This window comes from Schistocerca americana, chromosome 6, assembly GCF_021461395.2.
Source record: "Schistocerca americana isolate TAMUIC-IGC-003095 chromosome 6, iqSchAmer2.1, whole genome shotgun sequence".
Taxonomy (NCBI): Eukaryota; Metazoa; Arthropoda; class Insecta; order Orthoptera; family Acrididae; genus Schistocerca; species Schistocerca americana.
Window position 1 is genome coordinate 158,534,625 of NC_060124.1, and position 21,789 is coordinate 158,556,413.

The following is a 21,789-nucleotide window of genomic DNA, read 5'->3' on the forward strand; positions in this document are numbered from 1 at the left end:
GTGCAATGGGATGTACTCTGCCATGCACTTCACAGTGGTTTACAGAGAGTAGATGCAGATGTAGACAGCTGATTCGAAATTATGAAGGTAGAAACTTGCACAGAAAAGTAACAGTTTATAACAGGCAGAAATCACCAACATGATCATTATGTTAAGTTCTGTACAGATAGTAGAATGTGAAGTGACCCACACACACACACACACACACACACACACACACACACACATATATATATATATATATATATATATATATATATACTGGAAATCACGAGAGGCATTTTTGGCAGACATCTGATGTGCAGCCCAGTGTACCAGTGTAGAAGGATATCACTCCGCAATGGAGGCCAGACCCATCACTGACTAGACATACACACACACACACAGGGGAAGAAAACATGTACATCTGAGGGGTTTAGTGGCCCCAACTCTCGCTCTCCCAAAGGGATAACCACAGAAGCGCCATGCCATCTGAATGGCAGGTCTCAAGCAGAAGGTGCCTGCTCACTGATGTGTCCCTTAGGGATCAGAAATGCAACAACTAGCTCACCACTTGCGTAACATCACGTCTCAGTTGGAGTAGGTCATCATGCAGTTTTTGTTCAGCTGAGCCTACGGTACTGACAAGCTTTGGAAATGCACTGTGACACGTGTCAGAGCTCTAGGTTGCTTGTCCTAACCTTCCATGACCACAGGGAGCAGGCAGACTAGCCGTTCCCTGATATGGTATGCAAGGTGGACATTTGCTGTCTCTAGAGTCACTCCAGCGAGTTTCTTTTGGCCAGACTATTGTCAATGAGTCTTTCACCGATGATTAATTGATTGCAGAAGCATTTCCTCTTCTGACGACACACTTTGGTATGGTCTACCACACTTAGCAGAGCCATACCCCCACATTTACTTTCCTCTTTTTAAGAAAAAGCTCCAGAGCACTGACAAGGAAAATGGACCCGTAAGCCACCTTTACTTCAGTCATAGCACCAAGCACTCCTCTTCATCTTGGAAACGCAGTGACAAAATGCTTGGACATCCACACTCAGAGAACAACTTGCCTGAGATATGGACTTGATGATGCCGAATCCATGATTCTGTGGAAGTGGATGCCAGATTATAATGTGAGTCAGTCTCTTTGAACTCAACCTCATCACCACCCCATGTTCTTATGTCTGTGTTTGTGAGAAATAGCATGCGCCAAAGCTTAGTGCATTTGATGAGAGATAGGTTGAAGAAGTTTAAATTTGTGTATCATTTCCTTTTCAGCAGGACTATAGCAAAAATTAATATAAAGAAATATAATTGTAACCTCTATGCATCACTCATCTTTTATTAGCTTTGTCTTAAATTTGTTTGGTGTAGACTTAAACTTTGATATTATTTTTATTTATTACCTCTCACTAATATGCAATATTGCATTACAGTTACTGTAAATAAAGGACCTCTGTAAGAGAGCAATAATAAAAATATACTCTCAGTACAAGTATTTTCAATCATATGCTAAAGTTTATGAAAATGCTTTGTATAGCGTTTAATAATAATAGTATGCATTTAGGTTTTCGATACAACTGTGAGAATATGTTTTATGATTTTTTAAGAAACTCTGAATTATGTATGTTTACAGAAAGCTGATTCTTTCATGTTAGGTGATGGACGAGTATATGTTAGTTATTCTGCCCCTTGTTGGGAACTTGAATATCTGTGATTAGTGTAACAATAATGTTTTATTCTGTGTTAGAGTTGGAGTTGTTTTAGATAAGTGTGGTTGTGTGTGCAGTTGTTTGATAAGTAAACCCAAATTGTATAACTAGTGGGTGAAGATGACCTTCTGTCATTTGTCAAGAGAACGAGTGGAAGAAGCACAGAAGATAGAGGAATCATCTTCAGGATGAGAGAGAGAGTGAATGTGGAACATCAGTATATGAAAAATATAAAGGTATGGGTTATGGTTAGACTAACAACTGTTGTAACGTTTTCCTTGAACATAGGACAGAGATGTGTAAGCTGGTTGTTTTCGTTTTCTTTAATTTTGTATAAACTGAAATGAGGCCTTGAGCACATCTAATAGTCCTAAGTATGAGTAAGTATTGACGACTCTAGAACTGAATGAGAGGGAATTAAGGTAAACAAAGGTTGCCTTGGCAAAGACCCATTTCCCTGCTTCCTAATCATCCTGTTCAATTGTGGTAGGGAAATCATCTAAACAGAACATTACTTGGCGAGGTCATGTTGAGTGTGACACCCCCCATATAAATTTTTATGTGGTGTTGTAACGACCTGATGTGACTCAAACACTGGCCATCTGGTAGATGGTTGCAGAACTCTATATTGTCCAGCTCAGTACTGGCGTGAAACGAGCGATCAAGACTGCAATGACTGCGTCCATGCACAGTGGAGTCCCAGAGTCTGCCTAAAAGGGTTCAGCATAACGAACCTGTCATGCATCTGGCCAGCGACTATTGAATTTAATTTCACAAGTCGGTCTCTCTGCTCGAAGAACACCTGTTATAAATGTTGTTTTTTGCCAGTAATGCTTTTCCTAGAAAAATGGAGGCTGCTAGGTTGCTTGGGAGATATTCATCCCTGACTTCTCATGGGAACCTTGGTGGCTATTTATTGTTAAAAATAGTTGGGGAGAAAGTGTGAAAGCCACACACCACTCCACCTAGAGCAAGGACTTCTCTCTTTCACGAGGCGAGAAAGGAACCCATTGGACATTGTACAACAATAATTGTAGGTGGGAGTGCATGATGCCATTTTCTATAAATTTAGAGCTTTGTCCTTCCAGAATTGTATGTTCTGGAAGTCAGTTCATTGGATAACTTATAACCGTTTGCCAGTTGCTAGGTTGGGCATTAGATTACTATCTTTTTCTTTTTTAATCTCTCATGACCAATGTTTAGTGGAGCCTTCTGATGGGTGGAGTATTCTTTTATGTGAGTTTTGTACAGAGCAGAGAGAAACGACACTCAGCACTCTGGACGAAGACACAGCAGTACATCCTCAAAGCTTGGAGGTGTGGAGAAGCAGACATTCTGACTTCAGGGTCACAGCAGAGGCTGCACTTGTATTTATGAAGACTGGGGGTGTAAGACCATTTCTGTATGGTGTTGGATTGTCATGGTGTGGCAAGGTCGTGGGAGTAGGCCATTGCTAGCTTAGACAGACAGTATCAAAATTCAAAGATTTTATTATCACTCATTCGATTACACTGGTAGTGTCTTGCTGGAAGCAGCAGCTGTGCCCCTTCACTGCATGTGGTGAGGACAGTGCACGGTGTTGATGAATTGACAGACTGTGTGAGGTGATCAGTCTCCTGAATCAGTATATAGGAGTGTTTTGAGCTGCTGCCCTCCAGAGCAGGAACCTGGCAGTAGCTGAAGTGAGTCTTGAGGCAGCCCAGTGGTGGAATAATACCACGTCTAAAGAGGGGCACTGGACACTGGGCACTAGCAGATGGTATGTCAGCACAGGTCTGAACTTGAAGTGGCTGTGTGCTGTACAATTCCAACAGGTCGTTCAGCAAGCCCTCCCATCTCTGTAGGCACTGCTGGATTGCTGACTCTGTGCTCAAATTAATGGCTATTTATACTCATGCTTGGTCTGCTTGTTGTGCTGACAAGCTACTTCCAGCCTCAGTAGATGCAACAAATCCGTGGGCTGGGACAGTGGAAATGGCTGCATTGTCCTACACGAGTTCCATTTATTAGCATGGTTGCAAAATTGCTGTGCTTGTCCTGGTCTGTCTCGCACCACCCAAACAGCCGACAATGCTGCCTTACATTGCTGGGGTCGAACTGCCAGTGGTAGTACCCAAAAAATAGTGTCGGCATTACATTTCCTTCATAAAGGATTATTTAGAGTAACTGCACCAGATTAACTCTTACAGCGTTTAGATATGGACGATGGAGATATTAGTGTCAGTGATATAGAGAAGCAGTTGAAATCGCTAAAATGAAACAAGACTCCATGTCCAGAGTGAATCCCTATCTGATTTTTTGTAGCTAACATAGCTCCTAACAGTAATTTACCATAGATCCATTGATCAAAGAACTGTGCTCAACGGTTGACAGAAAGCAGAAGTCACATACGTCTATGAGGAGGATAGCAGAGGTCAGCAACAAAATTATTTACTTCCATTTATTGTAGAATCTCAGAAAATGATCTGAGCTAAAACCTAAGATGCATTTCGAACGGAATGACCTCCTCCATCCCAACCAATATGGATACCAAAGGCATCAGTCAAGGGCAACCCAGCTGATGCTTTTCTCATACGACATATCGACAGTCATGGATCAAGGTAATCAGGAAGATGCAGTATTGCTAGAATTCCGAAAAGCATTTCACTCAGTACCACGCAAACACTTATTAGCAAAAGTAGGTTCGTGAACATTATCAAACGAAATACGTGACTGCCTTGAAAACTTCGTGATAGTGAGGACACAGCATGAGATGTTGGCTGGAGAGCCAGCTACAGAAGTAAGATCCCGATGTGGATCAAACATTGGCAAGCTAATTTAAAAGTACAGAAATTTGAAACTATATATTCCGTAAAATGCGAAAAATAGGATCCTATGGCTAAAATATCGATGTGTTACAACTGGAATCAATCAACTCATTCAAATACTTGGGTATAGCAGCTTAAGAGGATATGAAATGGAATGATCACATAGGCTCGATCCTAGCTAAAGCAAGTGGCATATTTTGGTTCATTGTAGGATACTGTAAAATAGCATCAGTCTACAAAGGAGACTGCTTACAAAATATTCGTGTACCCTATCTTAGAAAGCTGCACAAGCGTGTGGGACTAATACCAATAGTGCTAACAGGGGAGACTGAACCTATATAAAGAAGAGCAGTACTAATCATCACTGTTTTGTGTTCCTAAAGCGAGAGTGTTACAGAGGAGATGAGACACATGAACTGGCAAGCGACTGAAGATGGACACCAGCTGCATTACGAAAGCCTACTGACCAGGTTTCAAGAACTGGTACTAATTGAAGAAACTATAGATACACTACACCTCTATTTATATTTTTTGTGGGAATCGCAAAGGCAAGATTAGACTAGTTACACTGTGCACAGAAGCATTTAAGCCCTCCAGACCTGAGCTGTTGTAAGCTAGAAAAACTATTTTTTTTCAGAATATGAATTAATATAAAGGAAGAAAATATCTAGAAAGGTTTTTAGTTTTTTCACTTTTCTTCACTAAAAAAATATGTGCATAACTGTGCACAAAACGTCGCAAAGGTAAGAAAACATAAGTGTAACCACATGCTGCTACCATTAAAGTCCCAGCTGCAGTACGAGCTGGCTATCCAGTGCTAGGAGAAGATTACTATTTATGGTCAGTGAATAATGACATTAATGGGCCTCCTTGCCCCATCGTTTTACAGTGTATTCAGCCACTATATCAAGGTCAGAGTCTTTTATATATCTTTTGAAACATGAAAAAGAATTTAGTAGCTCAGCATCATCATCCATAGCTGCATTTTGGTGAATTGTCGTGTCTGGTCTGATAATCACACCTTTCTTCCATTTAACTTTATTCTTCATAGTGTTATCACCATCTTCTCCAGTTACATAATGAGCTCCAATCACATGATGACCTTCTACAACAACGTGATAGTTTTCTCCAAGCACATGATGGTCAGAACTACAATTTTCAGTGACCTGGGGATCAACATCTTCAAAAATACTTGCCATATCATCAGGCCCAATTTCTTCAGTGCCTACTCGTTAGATGGACTGGGATCCACTTGCTGTAGATGTTCATATTCTTCTTCATTACTCAGCTCTAACTCAGAACCAACACCAAATTTTAATAGTTGAAGCACAGTCTGAACGTCCTCTTCCTTATTCAGATCGAAATATATTATGTAAAGATGTTGATAAATTTCAGTTCTATACATTACATAGTGTTATAATTATGCCTTACAAATTAGTAATCTAGAGTATTTACATTCATTATTATGAACTTATGTCAATCTGCACATTTCAACTAAAAGATGTAATAAACAAACAGCTGTCTATAACTTGTCTGTATCTTCCATAAATTCAACATAACCTCAAAATTATTTCAGCACTAAACAATCATTGACATAATTTTTCCATAATAGTGCACATAGACTTTTAATCGTTTGCTACAGCATTTATACACCGTGCGTAGCTGCTATTTTGCTACCTATGAGTTATTTCAACATTGAATTTAACATATAAACTGAAGAAGCCACTACATCATTCATAAATTCTTCTTGGGAAGAAATATAATAGCATATACACTTCTGAGTCAAATTTTTTGCTACCAGGGTTGCACAGAGTTGCAGTTAGTTCCTCTGTATGACCACAGCATGCACTGAAAGCGTCCACAATCGATTCAAAATAGTTAAAGCTTCACAGGAAGTATGCATACACACTTTCAATGCTTAACAACGTGTTTGTCACATGTAAAGATAACTGAAATTCATCATAATTCTGCATAATTATGCACACACTGTCTGAAAGGGTTCAGTAGTTATTATTTCCATGTTCCATATGTGTTTGGAATAGAAATAAACTCCACTATGCAGAAAATGAGAGTTACAGAATTACCTTCTACCATGCACGTCACAGGGGATTGCAGAGTATGTGTGTATTTGCAGATGTTGATAACCATGTTTAATGCTGTAATTTTGTATTTGTAATTTATACATGTAAGGTAACGAAATCCATACAGAGCACATTGTCAAAAAATTGTTAAGTAAATGTCATAGTGATGTGCAGCAAAGTGCCACACTTTTGCTGTTACAAAATCAAATAAACAGTAAACTATCATCTAATCTAGGCACTGCACGGAAAGGACAATGTCAATAGCACAACGTTCAATTTGTTAGGATACCACATTATATTTATTTTTTAATGGGCCACATAGTGATGAACATTGTAGGACGAATTAAGGTTTCTGAAATAGAGGCCAAGTTCATATTTGACAGAACTCTGTTCACAAAAGTTAATCAAAAGTCATAACTGAACAATAATAGTTGAGTTACGAAATTATATTAGCAAAAGTGATGCTAACATTATAGGAGGCGGCAAATGTAAGGAATATTGCATGGAGAAAAAATCGCAAAAACATTTTCATATGTGTGGCTCATTAACTCAAGATTAAAGACACAAAATAGAAATTGGAATTAAATCAGCAACTCAGGTTGTATACCCGAAAAATATGAGAAGCAATCTATTTAGATTACAGACTGTGCTCCTGCAGACTGTAAGAACTTACGTCTCCTCCATATCAGCAAAGTGTGCCAAACAACCACAGATAGGAGTCAGCTATCAACTCTTATGATACCAAAAAACTAGGTCCTCCTTGGCAGCTCCCAAACGTTCAGAAATTCAGCGTAGAGTGGTCACCTCCAAGCTATTGCAAATGTGGTGGACAAGAAGTGAGATGAAATTGACGAAAACTCTGGAAAAGGTCAGAAAACTTCCCACTTTTTACATAAACGGCGCACATTTCACCACCATGGGATTGGAATTGGACTGAAGCAGTATTATCTTGATTAGTTGGCCCATGCATTCCCTACTCTAGGTGACACAAAATTTTTGGAGTGAAATAGAACTGACACTCACATACTAGGCGAGTGGCACCATGGTGTGCAGAAAAGTAAGAAAATGTCATGGGAAAATTATCCCAAGGGGATGACAAGGCAGGCGCAATATTCACTGTCCATTTTATGGGTACATGCTGGCTGCATTCAGACAAAAGTAGCCTTGCTTCCTCGAAGGTTGTTCAACATCCTAGGCAGGTGTGCTTCACCTATTGAGTAATGAGACTCACAGACTGCCCTCTGCTGATGAAGAAGAGCTGAATCCACAGTGCAGCACACCTCAGCTTCTAGGAGGGCGTGCAGCTTTCTTTCAACGTATGCATGTCCAACGCCCAGAAATGTAATCACAGAATAGTGGCTGAAAAATGAAATGATACTGCATACCGATATGTGACAGTAACTTTGCAAATTAAGTAAATGAATCAAATCATGTTTGTAGTATTCATAATCTAGAATAAATTTGGTATTGGAGGGAGAAATTTACACAACTGAAATTTGTTCATTTAGTTCACAGACACCTCACACACACACAAACACACACACACACACACACACACACACACACACACACACACACACACACACATACACACACACACACATTTCTTGGAAGAATCACTTAAAATCATGTTGGAGCTTTCAGAGTAGAACTTTAGATGGCCTTTTATGGAGCCTTTCACAATCCATAAGAAACGATTTACTGCACTATAGTCTGAATGTCAACGTTACTTTCGCAGTTTTATTTGCTTTGTCGCATTTTTCACTCAAAATGCACAGCGAAGGTTATAGTTAAATTGTTTGAGGTTACAGGGCTTCAACAACTTATGATTGTCTGGAAATGATGAACATCATACCAAATTTCCCATATGATCTTTCAAAGCAAGCACCCTCTCAGTCCATGAAATATCCTAATCCAACACGTTTCAGAAACAATAAAACGATTTGTACAAAAATAATGTTTTTCATTAATTGTTTTTGGATGTAAAAAGTTGCTGCCATAACGTGCTGCTGACAGTGTGGTAGGTATCCCTCACTCACTCTTAGAAGATACTTGTCGCAGTGGCTAAAATGAGGTGGTATTTTGATAGAAGTTGGTAGATGTTTGACTGATATTCAAATGAACCTTTGATTCTTTTTAAGATTAGAACTCTCATATATAAAACCACTAAAAACATTGGATTACTTTACAAATGAGTTAATGTGTTAAACATATGGCATTTAGCAAACAAGCATGGAAAAAACTGGAAAATGTCTGCAATTATGTTTAAGGGAACAGGCTAGAATACATGCTGAAAAAGTGTGTTTTGGAATCTGAACGTCAAAAAATTCTCCATTCTTTTCTATGGTAGATATTGTCCACTTTCCTGTGCCTTCTTTACGTAATTAGCAACGAAATAGCTCAAATAAGCTGGTGTCCCTTTTAAATCACTAATTTACCAGATCCCTCTCCTTAAAATGGAATATCTCCAATAATTTTTAATATATAAATTCAAGAGAGAAATTTGGTTTTTCGTGTTACATGGATGGCTAATCTGTTTTATGCATCATGATGTGCACTTGATTTAATGAGTCCTCTGTGCATTTTTGTCATCTTATAAAGGATTGTTTGTTGTATTTCAAATTGTGCTGTGGTTTATATCTTCTGTGTAGATATATTTTGTCTTCCACAATGCCACAGGCTAAGAAACTGTTTACTAAAAGAAAATTTCGAGGTAATATGTACACAAGAGCAAAAGAACACGCAGCAGCTAGGCAGGAGAATGAAAATAAAAATATTTTTGTGTTACAAGAAAGAGTTCCATGTGATCTAGCTTCTCCACTAAGCACTTTGAGAAAACAGCTTTGTAATCTGAATGAAAATGTAAATAGGCCCACTACGGATGCCTGTTCTGTAAATAGTCGTAATGTCATTGTTAGCGTAGATATTGTTTCTACACTTGTAAATAATAATACTGGTTGTGAATATTGTTCAGCTGCAGGTTCTTTGTACACAGTAGAGGGTAAAAGTGTTAGGATTGTACTGTGTAGTAATTTGGTCATTACATGTAAAATTTGCTGTGAATCTAACTCAACAAGAGCTGCAGAGCCTAAAAGACACCATACTTATGATACAGATTTAAGATGGTTCATAGCATGAGGTACATTTGCAAAGGACAGCGTAGTGTAGAATTATTGCGTGGAATGCTGGACTTGTCATCACAACCATCCAAGTTTTCAACTAGTGTGATGTAATTTTAAGAAAACTGAAAGATATAAGCGAAGGGATTATGAAAAATACTGCACAAGAAGTTGCATTGGCAAACGTTGGAGTGAAAGACATTTGTGTAGCAGTCAATAGGACTTAGCCAAAATGTGGACACACCTCTCAAAATGATGTTGTTGCTTTCACATCACTTCAAACTGGTCAAGTTACTGATGTAGTGGTTCTCACAAATTGCTGTTGAGTGTGTAGTAATAAAGTGCCTAATCCTAAACGTGATAAAAACTGTATTGGGTGCAGTGGAGGTATGAAGGTTGAAGGTGCTGAAGAAATTTTTGAACGATCAGTAAATGTTTGTAGTGTGATTATTTACGATGGTGACTGTAAGGCTTACACCAAGGTTAATAAGTCAAAGGCCTATGACGACAGAGATGAAATTGTAAAATTGGAGTATGTCGTGTACATACCAAAAAAGGGAGGTTTTACTTTAAACGACAGTGACTTGATGGATAAGCGTTAATCGGTTTTGACCACTACAGGAGTAGTTTCAGTCGAATTTTGGCTACTCAGTAATGCTCTATTCAAGGAAAAGAGGCTTTGTATTAATTCAAAGTCACAAAAAGTTTGCGCAGAGTAAAGTTACGAATTTTCGTTAAACACAAATGGAGACAGTCACTACGATTGTCATGTATTTTTATTCATAGCATAGCTCAACACACATCAAATATATTGAAATATCGTCACACGCTGTTGTAATAATCCACACATGCTATAATCACTGCAAGCAGCTGGCTGGTGTGCTAGACGTGAATGTGTAGTATTGGCACTCCATATTTACAAACACTTTTCGGTAAAAACACTTTGTCACTAGCCAATATAATTTGGTTTGCTGGGGGATCAACCCATGACGTAATGATGTTACTCTTCCTGCTCTGCTATTAAAACTACACACACTACTAGCTCAGCTGCATCTCACAGCAGTAACACTCGTTGGGTACACTTGGCTCTTGACTGTCGATTATTGACCTAACCTCGACCTGTGCAAGTAAAATATACTTATCTTTAAATAAGAGATTGTGGATCCTCTGAATCGTCGCCCTAAAACAACTTTTGGAGCCACAGGCAAAAAAGAAAAATAGAAAAATTTGTTAAGGGCTACAAAAAAGAAGGTAAGTAAGATTAAATTCCAGAACAAGCAATAAAAATTGCAATGTATCACAGGTAAATTCCTGTTAAGTCTGTTAGAGAACTGCTTTTACAAATTATCATACAAACATTCAACATATCTTAGTGAAAAATAATAATTTTTTTCCTAAGGTGTGAATTACATTTCATTACAATGAAACTTTGGTTCTGACAGTTTGACTGGCCTATCAGATTCGTAACATTTTTTTTACCCCTATATTCTGCTGACCTTTCAGCATTGCTTTTACTGTGCATACTACATTTCAGCTCAACCCAGTTATTACAAATGAAAAGCAGAGAAAAATACCAAAAATTAATAACAATTCCCTTCTTATCTCTACCATACTATTAATATGAAATATAAGGAACAAAACATGATTCTAATACATTTATTAATGTAATAAATTGACAATTATTTACCTTCTATTAGCTCAGTCAAAAAATTTGAATGTCAGGCGAATTCTCTAAAAATGTCCTATATAACTACAATCAGTTATAACTAATGTGCCCTGAAATAAATTTATCAAGAAATGGCCATTTTACTTTGCCATTGTGGATAATTAATTACTATCATTGCGAATAGGATGGAGACTTTCTTGTTAAATCAGTTTATGATTCAATATTTGAAGTGTTGGTATTCGTTATTCAATATTTATTACATGGTGTCAGAACTCTACTCCCTAAGCCCAGCACAAAGAGACGCATTCTCAACCTAGACAGCTAACTATGTCATTAAATCATTGTTTCTTTGCCATTCATGAGTGGTACTTTGCTGTTATCAACATACTCTCTTCATTGCCACTAATGTATAAATACATACAGATACATATACAAATAGGACATGTTAACTGAAAACAAATGACATTATTCGAATATTAGCTCCTAAAGTACTTCAGGTTCAGTATCTACATCTACATCTACATAGGTACTCCACAAGCTACAGTATAGCAGGTGGCGGAGGTTACCCTGTACCACAACTTGTCATTTTCCCTCCTGTTCTACTCGCAAATAGAGTGAGGGAAAAACGAATGTCAGTATGCCTCCATATAAACCTTAATTTCTTATATCTTATCTTCGTGGTCCATGTGTGTGATGCATGTTGGCGGCAGTAGAATCGTTTGGCAGTCAGCTTCCAATGATGGTTCTCTAAATCTGCTCAGTAGTGTTTCTTGAAAAGAACATTGCCTTCCCTCCAGGGATTCTCATTTTAGTTCCCGAAGCTTCTCCATACCACTTACATGTTGATCAAACCTATCAGTAACAAATCTAGCAGCCTGTCTCTGAATTGCTTCCATGTCTTCCTTCAATTCAATGTGATACAGATCCCAAACACTCGAGCAGTACTCAAGAATAGGTCGCACCAGTATCATATATGTGGTAACTTTTACGGATTAACTGCTCTTTCCTAAAATTCTCCCAATAAACCGAAGTCGACCATTTGTCTTCCATACCACAGCTTTCACATGCTCGTTCCACCTCACATCACTTTGTAACATTACGCCAAGATATTTAAACCACTTGACTGTGTCGAGCAGTACACTATGTAATGTGACAACATGCCGTCTAGTGAATGCCAGGTATAGTCAAGGCGCAACGGTAGCGAAAGTGGACGCTTATGCCATCTGTGTGCCAGAATCAAAGGCAAAGCAGAAGTGCTTCCGCCTGGTGGCAGCTAAATTAAAGATCGCTATGCGGGAGACAGTGTCTGGCTTGTGCTGCACTCTGACAGCGAAATAACAAAAGAATTAAACTAAATAGTATTGTTATGTGTAGTAAAAATATAAATGTAATATTACTTTAATATATGAAAATGACTGTAATTGAATATTGTAATGCTATGGTACGTTTAACTGTAAGTAGAGAACTTGGCGTAATGTAAAATAATGTTCAGGTGTGGGGGGAATCCCCGAGAATGAGAACAGTGTACAGGTTGGCGCGTAATATTGGCGGTAGAAGTAAGTTGGCGTAGCTCTGAGCAGAACAAGTGTTAAGTGACGTAAAAGTGACTGCCGGTGTGTGCTACAGTAACGTTGCTAACAGACCATTTAGAAGTGAGCTGAAAACAGATATGGACTTTGTTTATCATATGGCTACAAGCTAAATGGACACTAAGGGACCAGTAGCCGCATCCAACGGCGTATTGTGATCTCAATAACTAATGAGGTCGATTGGTGAGCTCATTTCGGTAGCAACGAACTAGAAGTTATCTTACAAGAGTATTATTATGAACAGTGGTTGTTATACCGACGCCATTACCAGTACATTTATATTTTGTGAATCAGGTTGTGTAACAGTCAAACCAAGTTCTCTACAGTGTGTAAAGTTTGGAGGCAATAATAATTTAAATTGCATTCCCCAAGTGTAATCAATTATTTAAAGGAAATAGCTCATTATTACCCCATATCCAGTGATATCTATGTGCTGCAACATCAGTGAAAAGTTATGGTGCATGAGTATCGGCGTAGTTATATTACAAGAGAATACAGTCGGAATTAACGCCGAAATTGCCAGCAGTCGCCGCTTCATGCAACGGAATGGAAGATACCAGGTACTGTGCCACCTTCATTACTATCCAGCTCTATGTGGTGGCTTTTCAGTACATTGCCGTAGTCAAAAATTACTCGGTTCCGTCAGAGCTATGTGATTCTTAATTAGTGTTTTCAGTAACTATATTGACAAGCAGATTTATACTGTTCTTTAATTAAGCGTTCAAGGAAATTGCTGCCGCCACAGTACATATTGTGCTTTCAGCACAATGCAAGCTCAATAACATTAAATTCAGTAATTACAATTTGTGTAGTTTACGTTAACCTAAAACAAGTTCAAGTGTTTATCATGTGTGTTCATGTATGGTGAAACGATTTCAGGCTGTGGTATTGTTTTAAATGAATAAAGTCCTCCTGCTAGGCAATATCAAACATACGGAATTAAGTGCTCCCTGTTCAGTCACTTCAAAGAGATTATCAGTGCTTCTAATAATCAAATATAGACGTAAAAATAAGTTTGTTACGCGCCATTATCATTATTTATTCCAAAAATTCAGTGTAGTAGTTGGATCACGATAGGGTGTCTATTCAAACCTATTACACACGGGAGCCACTTTCCAGAAGTGCGTGGTCTAATAATAATACAGTAAATTCGGGTAGTGGCATTGCAACTAGTAAAACTGTATCCAAACATTACAGGTTTGTTCATCCTACTCATTCGCATTAACTTACATTTTTCCATATTTAGAGCTAGCTGCCATTCATCACACCAGCTGGAAATTTTGTCTAACTCGCCTTGTATCCTCCTCAACTTCGACACGCCACGCATCATCAGCGAACAACTGCAGATGGCTGTCCTCCCTGTCCACCAAATCATTTATGTATATAGAGAACAACAGCAGTCCTGTCACACTTCCTTTGGGCACTCCTGATAATACTCTTGTCTCTAATGAACACCTGCTGTCGAGGACAATATTGTTGAAGAAGTCATCGTGCCACTCACATATCTGTGAACATATTCCATATGCTTGTATCTTCGTTAACTGCCTGCAATGGGGGACTGGGTCAAATGCTTTCTTGAAATCTAGAAACATGGGATCTGCCTGTTGCCCTTCATCCATGGTTCTCAGTATATCATGTGAGAAAAGGACAAGCTGAGTTTCGTATGAGTGATGCGTTCTAAAACCATGCGGATTCGCGGACATAAGTTTCTCAGTCTCAAAAAAGTTTATTGCATTCGAACTGAGGATTCTGCAGCAAACGGAAGTTATTGATCTGTAATTTTGCGGGTCCATTCTTTTGTCTTTCTTACACACTGAAATCATGTGTGCTTTATTTCAGTCGCTTGGGACTTTGTGCTGGGCCAGAGATTCGTGACGAATGCAAGCTAGGTAAGGGGCCAGTGCCCTAGAGCACTGTTTGTAAAATCGAATTGGGATTCCATCTGGACCTGGTGATTTTTTTGTTTTCAAATGTTTCAATTGTTCCTCTACGTCAGGTATGCAGTTTTCTATGTCTTCCATACGGGAGTCTGTCTGACGGGCAAATGACATGTTTGTATGGTTTTCCTGTGTGAACGACTTCTTGAACGTGAAATTTAAAAGTTCGGTTTTCGTTTTGCTAACTTCAATTGCCGCACCAGACTGGTCAACAGAGGACTGAATGGAAACCTCAGACCCACTTAGCGATTTTACATACGACCAGAATTTTCTCGGATTCTGTGCCGGACCTTTTGCTAAGGTGTGACGGTGGTAGTTGCTGTATGTTTCACACATAGATCTCGTCATGGATGTACGAATTTCTACTAACTTTCGCTTGGCGTCATTTGTGCCTCTTCTTTTTAATCAAGAGTGCAATAACCTCTGCTTCCTCAGCATCTTACGAATTTCGTTATTAAACCATGGAGTGCCTTCGTGGCACGTAACTCTCCAGATCACGGTTTACAGTCTGCTTGAACTTGGCCCATAATCTCTCTAGGTCCATCTTAGTGGAACTAAATGATGTCAGTTCACTCTCAAAGTGACATGCTAATAAATGCTTATCTGCTAGTCTTCTTAACTGATTTATCGACTTTCGTAACCATAGTGGCTATAATGAATCATGATCGCTAATCGCCGTTTCTTTGCTGACATTGTCAATAATATATGGGTTATTTGTAGCTATAAGATCTAAGATACTACCATTGTGTATGGGCTGCCCGAGCTATCTGCTCAAGACAGCTTTCAAAAAACGTGTTCAACAGTATTTCAAAAATCTGTCTGTACTCACCACAATGGATCCATAGACATCCCAGTCTATACTCTGTAGGGTAAAGTCTACTATTGCATGAGCTGGGTATTTACACATGCTGACCGTAGACATTCTTTCAATGACTCTAGAATTGTCACAGCAGGAACGGGTGGGCAGTAAAAACACCTAACAGTAAACGTGGTTTCACCTACACCTGTTACATGCGACCAGATGACTTCACTGTCACACTCAACTTCGACTTCACTAGAGACAATATTTTTGTCAACTGCAATGAACGCTGCCCCTCAATCTATCGCTCCGATATATGCTCCACGACTCGCTAAATATCTCAGGGCCACTTCAGGCTCCAGCCAGCTCTCAGGCCCAAGAATAATTTGAGCACGAGAAGTTTCATGGAGGGCAGTAAATTCGGGAACTTTATTACGAATACTTCGGCAACTTACTGATAAAATTGTGACTGTCTAAGTGTCATCATCAGTATTATCTTCACTGCTTCAATATCCATTAATTCTCCTTTTCTGTCTCAATAAATACATAGAAATTCCTCCATGCTCCTTAATTTCTCCAGATTATGTCAGTCTCATTACATTAATCACCTTTATGCTTCATGTTGTTCATCTAACAAAGTATCTCTTCATCTACACGTCATTTTACAGAATTCCCCCTATTTATCACAATCATCAACTGTTCTGTCATTCCAGTTCTTTACAGTTGTTATGCTCTCTCATGACTCATGAACAAACCTACAAGAATACATGGAATTCTTAACTGATGCTAATTAACTTCACACAGTATTCAGATGGATGTTTGCTTCAGATCTGGCATTCATCTTCATTCTTTAGGTGGAAGTAGTTCCGTAGTTGTGATATAGTTGTGACTTTGAACACATACTCATATTATAGATTTTCTGACATCTCAATTACCACTTTGATATTGACTTCATACCATCATTACGAATCTACCACAGGTATTATGCTGGTAATAACTGAAATATTTGGACAACAACTGATTAATCTGCTTTATAGTTTGTATAGTTTTCTTAATCTAGGGATGAGAAAAATGAGACAGGAATGGAACTTGAAAAGTATCACATATGATATATGTTAAAATATTTGCAATGTAGTAAATCTTCAAGTGTTGCACATTGACAATTCTTGGAAAAGTCCTCCTTTAGAAATTCCCATTCAGATTGATTGTAATTATTAATTTATTATTTCTTCACAACTCTCCAGATGAAAGCTTCGCCTTCCACTATCTATTGCAAACTGGATTTTGTATTCATCTTGAAAATGTGCTGTAAAAACTCCTTGTAACACTTCTAAATATCGCTGGGTACAATTTCCTTTTCAGTTTGTACTGCTGCTCTGTATTGGCCTGTACATATTGTTCTTATAACTATTCATTAGTGCAAAGGCACCATCTTCCCCCAGTACCTAGGTTTCAGTATCAATGCCTTCAGTTTTATTCTACTTTTCGTGTATAACTTCTGGCAAATGGTTGGTCTCTTACTTGATTTCATGGTCATGCTTTTGCCCGTGTGTCATTATTTCTTTCCACAGTTTCACAGCAAGATTAATTTTTTCCATTTGTAGTTCTTTCAGGAGTTTGTCCATCTCTTCTTTTCGTTTCTCCTTTGGCTTTTCTTACACTGTATCCATGGACAAAAGTTTCTCTCGTTCTTTTACATCTACGCTTTTTTACATCAATTTCCTCTTCTTCTTTTGTTTTGTCTGTAGCTATTTCTGTTTGAGTAGATTTCTCTTTGCCGTGAACATTCTCTGATATGTCTTTGTCTCTTTCTTTTGGTTGTGGAATGTTAGTCATAGTTTCTTCTGAAACAATTTCTTCTTTACCTCAGGCATCACCTTTGAAGTGGTTTTATCTTTCTCCTTTATTTTAATTTCAGGAACTTCTTTTGGTGAAAGTTTCTTTATACTAACTAGGTCTCCAATAATGCTGTGCATCCTTGTGAGATCTCTGTCACAATCTTTCTGTGCTCTTCTGTTCCATTAACTCATTCCTATACGTATCATCTACAAGTTTATCTAAATTCTCCTGCAGTCTGGCATCTCTTTCTCCATAGGCTTTGTACCTTCTTCCTTCACTTTCCCGCCACTACTTCTCCCAACTTTATTTTCTCTTTACAAATACTTCCATCACATTCTTTTCGTTCTCTTGTAATATCTTCTCTATGTACTCTGTTTTCTTGTGACTGTTCTCTTTACTTCCTTGGATACCCTTAAGTATTCTTGGGGCATGTTTTCTAAGTACTTGTTGCTTTCTTCATTTCCTTTAGCTATGTTCGAGTTTTCTTGGGATATTTTCTCTATACACTCTTTGATCTCCTGGGATCTCTTCTACTCCATTCCTTATCATGTTCTTAAGACTGCTGCAAACATTTATTGTATTCTTTCTCAGACTAGACTTGGTCTATCTCTCACTGCTTTAACTGATGTCTCTGAGCACTCAGATGAATAACCTAAAGGGCTGACTGTCCATAGCCACTGATCCCTAAATCATCTTCTTCTATCCACACCAACTCCAATTTCCCAGCTACTACGTCTTCAGTGTCATATTTTGGTTGTGAAGACATCCAGACTATCTATAGTCCACTGTAAAGTATTACTATACAACCTTTGGTAATCCAAAACTCCTACCAGGTAATAACCATGAAGTAAAAGTTCACTGTTCCACTTCAGTTAATCCAAAATTAACAAAATAGCTGTCACCATTGAATACAATAATAATTGCAAGCCCACCAAAATCAAACAACAACGTAATATTCACTATTTTACATAAAACATTTAAATAAGATGTACATTATAAATCAATAAGCTTATAAACCTGTATTTGACAATAAATACCACATTTAAATGTTAGCTACAATCACTGCTTAGCTGCGTTAATATGCACACTTAAGTACACAATATTTCAGAGCAAACGTACGAAAAGTATTGAAATAACTGTGTACAAACCTCTACAATAGTGCCTTACCCCTTGAAATCAGTTATATACTCTTAAGACTGCGTAATGTTGGATACTGTAGCGCCAGAAAATAGTCTTTACTGACCTCGATGTTGGAACACGTCACAATGATTTGACATTTGATGTGGGCATGCCTTTGGTTACATTACTGTGTTCACACAAGTGTTTTGGCTGGCTGTGTCACGCTGCAGGGCTGTCTGATTGGTGCACTAATGTCATCATTGTCCAGCGACTCGTCACACGATGCAGCTGTCGTTTCGCGTCGAGTTTGTCGTCTATTGGTAGGCTACTCGATATTTCGGAGGTCGTCTTTTATGTGACATTGCTGCTAGTGTTTCACCACTAGATGCTGAGTTTGGTGCTCGTATCTAGCTTTGCCACTTGAAGTCGCTGTTATTGCAAGGTGTGGTGTAATTTGCCTGCTACGTCCAAATTCCTTGCATGAATTTGGTCTAGCATAGTGTAGAGTCACTCTGGAATCCCTTATTCTTTGGCCAACTTCCCTGCTTGTCTGTGTGATACCATTCAACAATTACGCCGCCATTGTCGTATACATTATAGTTTACAGCTCTATGTGAAATCAAGCGATTTCAGCCGTCGAAAAAGCAATTTCAGGCATAAAAATCCCTAGAAAACACTTCTCCTGTATGGTCGTGTCGAATATCTGACCTTCTTCGTAGCAACAATGTCAAAGTGTATCCTTTAACGTCTGAATTTCAGTTTCCTTGGCACGTTCACACTTTGAGACACTGTTTGTTGACAATTTTTCTACTGTCTGATTTTGTGAAAACAGCTTTATTTGCTATATACAAGATATTAATTCCGATATATATTCCAGATGATATCGTTTCCTCCCGCGATTTTGGAAGTTCAAAATTATATTGTAGTAGACTCTCCAGAGTTTAATATTCCTTGTTGTTCGACCCTAAGAACAGGTCCTGTTATGGTCACCAAAATTAAATGTAACAGTCTCTGTTAAGGCGAAAAAATGAAATACGCATGATTAAATTTGTGGTATTGTTAGTGGTCGAACAATGTAGCAGGATAACTTTTATTTCAAATGATCATGATGTAATGGATAATCACCAATCAGTTTTGACTGCTACGAGAATTGTTTGAATTGGACTGGCTATACTCAAAGAATGCAGACTTTGTATCAATTCAAGTTCACAGAAAGCTTGCACAAAGTAAATATATATATATATATATATTCCAGTTAACCACAATTGGAGATAGCACAACTGTCATACGTTTCTGTTCACAAGCTAACATCGACACAGGTCAAATACATTGAACTATCATCACATGCTGCTGTAATAATCTGCACACGTTATCCTTATTGTAATCCCTTGGCCAGCACGGTAGATGCAAACACGCATAATATCGGCACTCTGTTTTCTGGTAAAAGCACTGTGTCACTAGCCAGTATAATTCGATTTGCTGGGGGGTCAGCCCACAATGACTGGGAATGCCCATTCAGATGGTATCCTCTTGCCACTACGCCATTACAACCACACACACTACTAACTGAAATGCACCTGAGAACAATTACACTTGGTGGGACATGCCTATCCATTATACATCTACCCTCGACCTGTGTGAGGAAAACATGCTTTTCCTTAAGTAATGGGCTGTGGATACCTTACAATGGGAACAAGGCTACGAAAACTGAGGCCAGAACTAATTGGGCAAAAATTGGGTGTCAACAAGGGACTCGGTGGTGCTGACTGACTTACAGACAAAGACATAGACCTTTTGCAAATATATTAATGTCATTATAAGTAATGTAAATGATGTAGAAGCTATGAAAGTTGAAGTATGGGCTTTCTCATTCCATAAAGCTTCAAAAGATGCAAAAGCTCAACATACTCTGTGCGCTAAAGAAAGTGAATTTCGCCAAGGTTCTCAGCGGGCTATTGTTACTGGCGAAGTGTAGAAGTATACTCACTCATTTCCTGATCCTGTGATTCAGACAACAAAACCTGTGTACAAGCAATTGAGTGATGAGGAGTTGCTGAAAAAATTTCTTCACGATCGAGCCCAGAACCTGAATGAAAGTTTCAACAACTGTGCACAGGAGCGTCTACCAAAATCTGTATTTGTTCAACTAAAAGATATGCAAACTGGAGGGTATGCCGCAGTTTTGTGCTTCAACAGTGGTGGCATAACAAGGACAAAAGTATTCTATGAACTCGGAATGAAGTCAGGGATGAACACTACCGAAGATCCTTGGCAGAATGCCACCCTTCTATGCAGATCTGTAGGAATGAATGTGGTACTAGCGAACCCTGTCAGCACCAAAACAACACAAAGCGAGCTCCAGAAGCAGGCAATAGCAGGGAGAGTTTGAATTCTACAACCACTCGTCAGTGATGCAAATGCCAATAAGAGGAAAACGTAGTGCTGAAGTCATGAAACATGGACTGTGGTGCAAGAGAAGAATGTATTTTGGTCGGACGAATCTTGTTTCACTCTGTTTCCAACTTTTGGGCGAGTTTACGTCCCAGGCATGAAACGTGGTGGGGTTTGGATGATAATAGTATTCGATATGCTCCGTGGTTACTCAGCAAGGTAACATTACTGCCAAGGATTGCGCGATCAGTTTGGCTAATCAGATCCAGCCCATGGTACAACGTTTGTTCCCCAATGGGGATGCTGTGTTCTATGATGACAGGTCCCCTGTTCACACAGTTCGCATCGAACACGACTGGTTTCGCGAGTACCAGGATGTCGCATCTGCCCTGGCCACAATAGCCACAAGATTTTAACACTATTGACCATTTGTGGTGAACTTTGGAGAGAAGGGTGTGCCGTCGCTATCTGCCTCTGTCATCCACCTCCATCATCGTTTACTAAAGTAGGCTCTGTTTTGCCGGAAAAATGGTGTAAGGTTCCCTTGAGAACCATGCAGGGCTAATATAGATCCATTCCTAAACTAATGGCAGGTGGCTTGAATCTAATAGTTTGTAAGATGGCAAGAACTATGCCCCTTACATGAAGTCATTGAAGATCACCTAACTCACGTTGAGCGAACAGTAGGGCTGAACAAAAATGACTGATAAGGCACAATGCATCTTGTAGAGGGTATATTATGGACGTA